Source organism: Epinephelus fuscoguttatus, linkage group LG21 (assembly GCF_011397635.1).
Source record: "Epinephelus fuscoguttatus linkage group LG21, E.fuscoguttatus.final_Chr_v1".
Lineage (NCBI taxonomy): Eukaryota > Metazoa > Chordata > Actinopteri > Perciformes > Serranidae > Epinephelus > Epinephelus fuscoguttatus.
In genome coordinates, this window is record NC_064772.1 from 13,304,569 (window position 1) to 13,312,093 (window position 7,525).

A 7,525-nucleotide genomic window follows, 5' to 3' on the forward strand; every position below is an offset into this window, starting at 1 on the left:
ATACGTCTTCATGTGTAACAGCTAAACTGTAAACTACCATGGTGAAAAGTCCAGTGGGTAAGGTGGTAGGTGTGTGCTGTTGGTGTCAGGTGTGGAGGATCTGGTGACTTAAGGAGGTAGGAACACTCTGAGGACGAGTGGTGGGTGGGAGAAAAACAACAGGGTCTGACATGACAACAAAGGCGAGTGCATAAACAGAATGATTAATTAAATGCAGATCATTGTGGAAATGGGGTATCAGTTGGGACACACTGGGCTCTGGTTAATAGTGGTGAGAATGTGTCATTGTTTTCTCACATTTTATTAAGTATATAATAATAAAAAAGGATTAAAAAATGAAAAATGGATGGATTAATGGATTATGAAAGCAGATGCAGCCTTATGCAAATACTAATAATAGCACTACTCCTACTCATCTCACAGAAATAGACTCCTTATGAATACAATTAAGGACGTTTTTGTAATTCTAAAATAAGATGAGCCTCCGTTTGGCACCTGTTCTTACATCATGATTGATTGCACAAAATTATCATAAACTCAAAAGGCTAATAGGCAATTTATCCGCCGGGTTGACGGGATGAGACCAGTTTTGGCTCCTCTCTGATATTGACTGACTAACTGTGGGTAATGGCTTCGACCCAGACCAATGTGCAGTATTTTTGGAGATGAACTCCTCAAATATTGGCAATCGATGATGTTATTAGTGTTACTGAAATCTGAGATGTCATAAATCACCGGGCTCCTCCTCTACAACCAGTGCTCATTAGATATTGATGAGCCAAATTATATCTAAACTGCTTGCCCAAGTCAAATGATACCAGTGACAAAGACGCACAGTCCTGTAGGATACAGCTCTACGGTCATTATCTGGAGCTGCAGACAGTACTGATTAAAATTATTTGGACTCAGTGTCAATTACAGTCCTCCCAGACGTGAAATGTGACTTCTCTGCTCCTGATGTGCAAACACAGGAAAAATGAGAGCCTTTCCCCCAAATGGTGAATCCTCCTCAGCTGCAGCTCTCTCCTCACATTGTTGTGATTAACTGCCGGAGCCTGATGACACCTCTCCCAATTAGGGAAGCCCTTCAGCCACATGTGCTGAGAGGAGCCTCGTTGCTTTGAGAAAACTCCTGTCAGACGATATACTATCTCTGCCATTTGGAAGACAAAACACATTTACTGATACACACACACATGGACACACTCCAGCCGTGAACGTACAGCATGTTTGTGTTTTTGTCCGAGTATAGGCCTGTGTGTGTGTGTGTGTGTGTGTGTGTGTTTGTGTCTTTCAGTGTCGCTCTATATCTGTTTTGTGACTGAGCATGTGTTTAATCTGTCAGTTTTGTTTACTTCCTCCCAAGGGTCTGAACGCAACTTAAGGGACCCTCCTTCTCGATGCTATTAGGAAAATAACGGAAAGAGAAGAAAAGACAACAAAGGAAGAAAGTGAGGGAACAGAGAAAAAAGGAAAATAAAATGGCTGGAAGATGAGGTTGGAATTTTGCCCTCCACTTCAGATTTAACTTCAAAGTTCAGAACAAGAATAAGAGAAAATTTGTCTATAGACCAATGTGTACACCTTGCTAGTACCAGGTTGGACCCATTTTACCTTCAGAATGGCCTTTGGTTCTTGGTGTCATAGATTCAACAAGGTGCTGGAAACATTCCTCAGAGACGTTGGTCCATATTGACATGATAGCATCACACAGTTGCTGCAGATGTATCTCCCGTTCCACCACATCCCAAAGGTGCTCTGTTATAATGAGATCTGGTGACTGTGGAGGCCACTGGAGTACAGTGAACTCATTGTCATGTTCAAGAAACCAGTTTGAGATGATTTGAGCTTTGTGACATGGTGCATTATCCTGCTGGAAGTAGCCATCAGAAGATGGGTACACTGTGGTCATAAAGGGATGGACACGGTCAGCAACAATACTCAGGTAGGCTGTGGTGTTTAAACCATGCTCAGTTGGTACTAAGGGGCCCAAAGTGTGCCAAGAAAATATCTCCCACACCATTACACCACCACCACCAGCCTGAACTGCTGATACAAGGCAGGATGGATCCATGCTTTCATGTTGTTAACACCAAATTCTGACCTACCATCTGAATGTGGCAGCGGAAATCCAGACTCGTCAGACCAGGCAACGTTTTTCCAATCTTCTATTGTCCAGTTTTGGTGAGCCTGTGTGAACTGTAGCCTCAGTTTCCTGTTGTTAGCTGACAGGAGTGGCACCTGGTGTGGGCTTCTGCTGCTGTAGCTCATCTGCTTCAAGGTTGGACGTGCTGTTGGTTCAGAGATGGTCTTCTGCAGACCTTGGTTGTAACCAGTGGTTATTTGAGTTACTGTTGCCTTTCTATCATCTTGAACCAGTCTGGCCATTCTCCTCTGACCTCTGGCATCAACAAGGCATTTTAGTAGTTTTATTTTACAATGTAACATGTTCAAAATAAATAAATAGAAAATAAAATATCAAATTACTAAGTGACAGCATAACATAAAACATTTTTAAATTTAATTTTTCTTGTCCTTATTTTTCTTCTTTTTTGTTATTTTTATTATTAGTAGTAGTACATTTTCCATATATACACAATATTTTTCTTACTTTTTCTTTCTTTTCTTTAATTCTTAACTAAAGGCAAAATAAGATTACAAGGAAGTAATAAAATATAAAATTAAAAACAACAAATAAACAAACAAACAAAGAAAACCTGAATTATTAAACAATTAACATAGAAATAAATAAAACCGTTTCCAAATTTAAATCATCAAACAAGAAGAATGTTGCTTCTTCCTCCATTTTGGATATGAAATTGTTCATTTATGTTGCTTATTGAAAGTCTGTTGTCTTTATGTTCACCGTTATTTATATATAGGCCTATTTACATACATATCTCTGTTCGTACTGTATACAAAAAAAGAAGAAAGAAATAAAGTGTCTGCAGTTCAGTTCCACTCCTCAATAACATCTTCTCATTTGGGGGTTTTACTTCACCTGCACAGAGAAGTAACGCTCGGCTCGGCCCCGCCCCCTAGCGGCGGGAGAACTCAACGTCTTGACGTCCTGAGGCGATGACGTATTTCCCGTCATGATTGTGCTTATTTCAAATATTTACAAACTGCTCCACTCAGCCTCAGTTTGTCTCCTCTCTAGCTTTTTTGTCTCCCCAGCTTGAACCATCACATCAGGGTGTCGCTGTATTATTTAAAAGTCAAAATCTGGATTTAAATGTGATGATGATCTATGGAAAACCATGCAATGTGATGAGAAGTCACCATCTCATTTTCCTCAGTGTCCACCTGGATCAGTGGTTTGTACATTTGCAGTCTATTGCCTGTTGCCTCTGCGTATATGTTTATTTTATTTATGTTTTCATGTACTTCCTCCACTTTCTCTGCCACTTATTTCCTCCCCAGGACCATCCACAACCACTTTTATCCCCTTAAAATGTTTGTGTTTGTTCAATATTTCAACAAAAACTGTTTACTGACCTTGGAGTGTCAGATGACAGACATTTCAAGCGGCACATAAACTCACCGTCTGTTCAGCCTAGTAGCTATAATTTGAAAAGAAAGAAAAGGAAAAACTTGAAATAGTTTTTTTTCCCTCCACAAATATTTACTGCATTGTTGTCTGACTTTGATTCCATTTAAAAGTCAGTGTTGTGAAGAGGGTCTGTGTGATTTCCACAGGGCAGGAGGGATGTGGAGGTGCAAAGCGAGCAGTCTGGAGATGAGAGGGTTGAGTTGTTGGTTAGGGTGAAAACATCCACACCCGAAATGTCAGTCGAGTTTTCTGCGTGTTTTTGTGAGGACAGTGAAGCTTGCGTGTGAGTGACATACAGTAAAAGTTTGGCACCAGAGATGTACTTGAAATGGAGCTCAGTAAATGAGTGTGATTAATTGAGGGCTCATCATCACTGTGATGATGATGAACATGAGGATGATTATGGCTCCGGTACTGAATCATCACAAAAGGACAAAGGCAGGTCCACTCAACTAATAATCCAATTTGTTTTTGATTTTAGGTGCAAAAATGGCCTTTTTGACTCACCGTCACTGCTCAGTCTTTCATCAGCGACTGCTGCAGCACAAACACAGATGCCGAGCACAAAGCCCAAGGCCAGGACGCTGGTGAGTCACAGTCATACCGGTGTGTGTGAATGAAGGCTAAGTGAACGCTCATTCAGTTAAAAAAAAAAAAAAAAAAAAAAAAAAAAGCTTTCATTTGACGTCATCGGTCTTAATCACTCAATTATAGCAATTTCCAGAAGGTAACTGTGCTTTATCTTTTCACTGTGTCTGCCTCCAGGTAACATGCAGGCAGCTGAGTGATGGGAGCAAGGCGGCCTCTCTCAGGGACCAATGTGAGATCATTCACACGCTCTTAGTCATTCACTCTCAATCGTTTATGCTGAAAATACATGAATTACACTGTGTGAGTGTGTGTGAGTGTGATGGTGTATTCATGGTGTTTCACAATACTCAATAGATAACATGACACGAGGACATGCAAGGTAAAAATGAAACTTTACTGTAAGTTAGAGGCCTCAGAGGGCAAGAAAACAAGCATGATATGAGCAAGTGAATTCACACTGTGTGGACAAAAGTATGTGGACAACCCTGTCCAACTTTTTAGCAACGGTTTAAGCAAAGCCCTGTCCATCCAAGGTCAAGGATGGTCTTTGAAACTCAACATGTGAAAAAATATGTGCAGACATGACACTAAAAGCAAAAGTCTGTTGGTAACTTTAATTAAAATAACATTTTGTCATATTTGCTGAACCTGTCCCTATATTGAGACAGGAGTACATGAGACAAATGGCCTGTGGAAAAAATCATATTCCTTCTCTTCCTCGTAATGCTTCTAATGATACTTGCAAGAATCCACCGCACGTGAACGAAAACAACCAATCAGAGCCGAGGAGTCTCTAGCGTAGCTGTCAATCATGTCAGTCATTGCTTGTGAATCGTCAAACTAGGCAGCGCTGATCAAATATGAATCAAGATCAAGATTCTGTTTGCCTATTTCTCGCCTCAGTCTCTCACCTCATATTTTAGTGTACCGTTTAGTTGTAAAATGAGAATGTTTACAACTTGGCCTCCATGTTGGAAACAGAACCACAGAACCTGTGTTTTAAAAGATAATTCTGTCAACATGACCTTTGTTTTAGAAAATATCTGTCCACATTAAGCCCAGTTCAGACCAAAGATTTGCAATGAGACAAAACCGTTTTAGAACATTGCAGAGAAAAGTTGCAGCCATGAGAACTGACCACCTGAACTTGACTCAAGTTTGGGGGTGTCACCTGCAACTCAGCTGGTCAAATCGCTGGCAGCTGGTTTGAGAACGTAAAGTGCATCACCTGTTTCAACAGCCAGTCGGCTTGCAGTGAAGTCTGCTGGTCAAGTCAAAATGACAGCAGACGGCGTGTTCGCTTGCTGTGGCAGGTGCTCCGTCCCTCCTGAGCCCTCTGTTTCCATCCTCACGGTGGGTTGATGCTGCTGCTCAATGTATGTGCTTATGAACACACTTATATGCATCTGTGAAGAGGTGCAGCAACCCTACGTTTAAGTGTAAAGTAATTGTTAGACCAAGCAGTGCTAATAAACATTAGCAAACCAACAGTTCACCATTGTTGTTGGTGTTTTGAGTGTATGCTCATCACTCAGAGCAACAGTGGGCGTATGCAAAGTGAGGAGGTTACGTCATCCTTCCCAAATGCTTACTGTTTCATGTCCACGCAGATAAACAGCTACCAGAGTTTTTAAAAATATGCACCTTAGAACATTTTTTTTTTTTAAATCTCTGCTTTCTTGACCTAAATCTCTGTTTGTGTGGAAACAAGAGGCCAAAACATTGAACGGAAAATTTCCGTTTATAAGAATATCTGTCTCATTTAACAGCTAAACAGTACACTGAAATGTGTTTCTAAAACATTTGAGGTGAGAAATAGGCGACACTGTAACAGTCTCTTGATTGATATTGGATCAGCGCTGCCTAGTTGCCTAGCACTACAAGGAGGAGGAGCATGATAATTTTTCATAGATTATATGTCTCATTCACTACTGTGTGAATAAAGTGACAGTTGCAGCAATATGACAAACGTTTTAAAGCTACTAACTAGCTTAGGCAGGTGCAATTGCTTTAATTATGGACTACACATGCACAGTGGCTGTTAATGAGCTTGTTAAAGATAAAGAATAAAATCTCAGGATAGATAAAATAGTGTAAACATAATGAACACACAGTACATTTGGTCTGTTTTAACTGGACATAAAGAAGACAGGTGTTTATGGCTGAAGGAGAACAGAGATGAGATTAAATCCACATTACAGAGGCACTGAATTAGTTCAGCCTGAGACTGTCTGCCATTATGACGGTACAGCCCTACCACACACACACCTCCACTCATGGGGAAGCACGGTACGAGAAGAGTCGCAGCCTGAGAGTGAACATGAGTCAGCCTAGTAGTACAACTTATTATGAGTGGGCTCCACTACAGTGGGAGCTAAATGGATAACTCATAGAAAGGCTTTTTTTTCTTTCAGCTGAGGAGACTGTCTGGGTTACAAAATAGATTTATTGATTTATGTTATGCGAGGCCCTGCTTGACCATGCTATTAAGATTTGGAATTTTTTCACCGAAGAGCAATTTAGGTTCAAATCATATCTTTTAGACTGTTGTGTTCAGCGAGGGCTCAGATTTCACATTATACCATTAAAAAAAAGACGATGACAAAGGCAGAGTTATAAAATGAAATGTTGAGAGTGCATGGATCTGGACACTGTTATGGCTCCAACTGACAATTATTTTCATTTTTAATTAATCTATTAAAAAAAAAAATGTCTATAAAATGTCAGAAAAAAAGGAAAACAAGCGTGAGAGAGTCCAAAGTGACAGCTTCAAATTGCTTGTTTTGTCTAAACCAACAATCCCAAAGCAAAAGAATGTTCAGTTTGTAATGAAAAAAGCAGCAAATCCTCACATTGAAGAGGCTTAAACTAGAGCGTGTTTGAGCATTTTTGCTTGATAAATGTCTTAAATTATGAATTTATTGATTATCAGTTTCACCAATTAAATATGTTCAAGTCCAGATATGACTAATGCCTGATATTGTGTCATTTTAGTTGAATGTAATTGTTTCCTGTTTACTTTGTTCCCTCAGCTCCTCCGCCATTGCTTGTACTCAAAGGGACTGCAAGTGTGACGAGCACAGACCCCAGGGGGATCCCTTCCATTTGTGCATCCATCACAGTTGGTTTTACAACAAATGCATCAGATTGCTGCTTTGTTTCTTTTTTTTCTCCCTTCTCTTCCCACTAATGATCTGTCTCATGTGCTACTGTCTATATGAAAAAATGTTTTGTTTTTTTTTTTTAGAAAAGTTGACAACTACAGCTTTAAAGGAATACTTGACCCACAAAATGATCTTTTCTATATCAATTACTCACCCCATGTTATGTTGAATTCTTGAAAAAATCTTATAATACTAATGCTGTAGAATCCAGGTCTCA

The 7,525-nt window shown here is 39.9% G+C and overlaps 1 long non-coding RNA gene across 1 annotated transcript; it reads left to right on the plus strand.

Moving 5' to 3' along the window:
- The first annotated feature begins 3,096 nt into the window (after positions 1-3,096).
- LOC125881892 (uncharacterized) lies at positions 3,097-7,309 on the plus strand. The gene is made up of 4 exons (XR_007448262.1): positions 3,097-3,196; positions 4,035-4,140; positions 4,319-4,373; positions 7,177-7,309. It is a non-coding gene; the product is annotated as an uncharacterized LOC125881892 (long non-coding RNA).
- Positions 7,310-7,525: the final 216 nt, after the last annotated feature.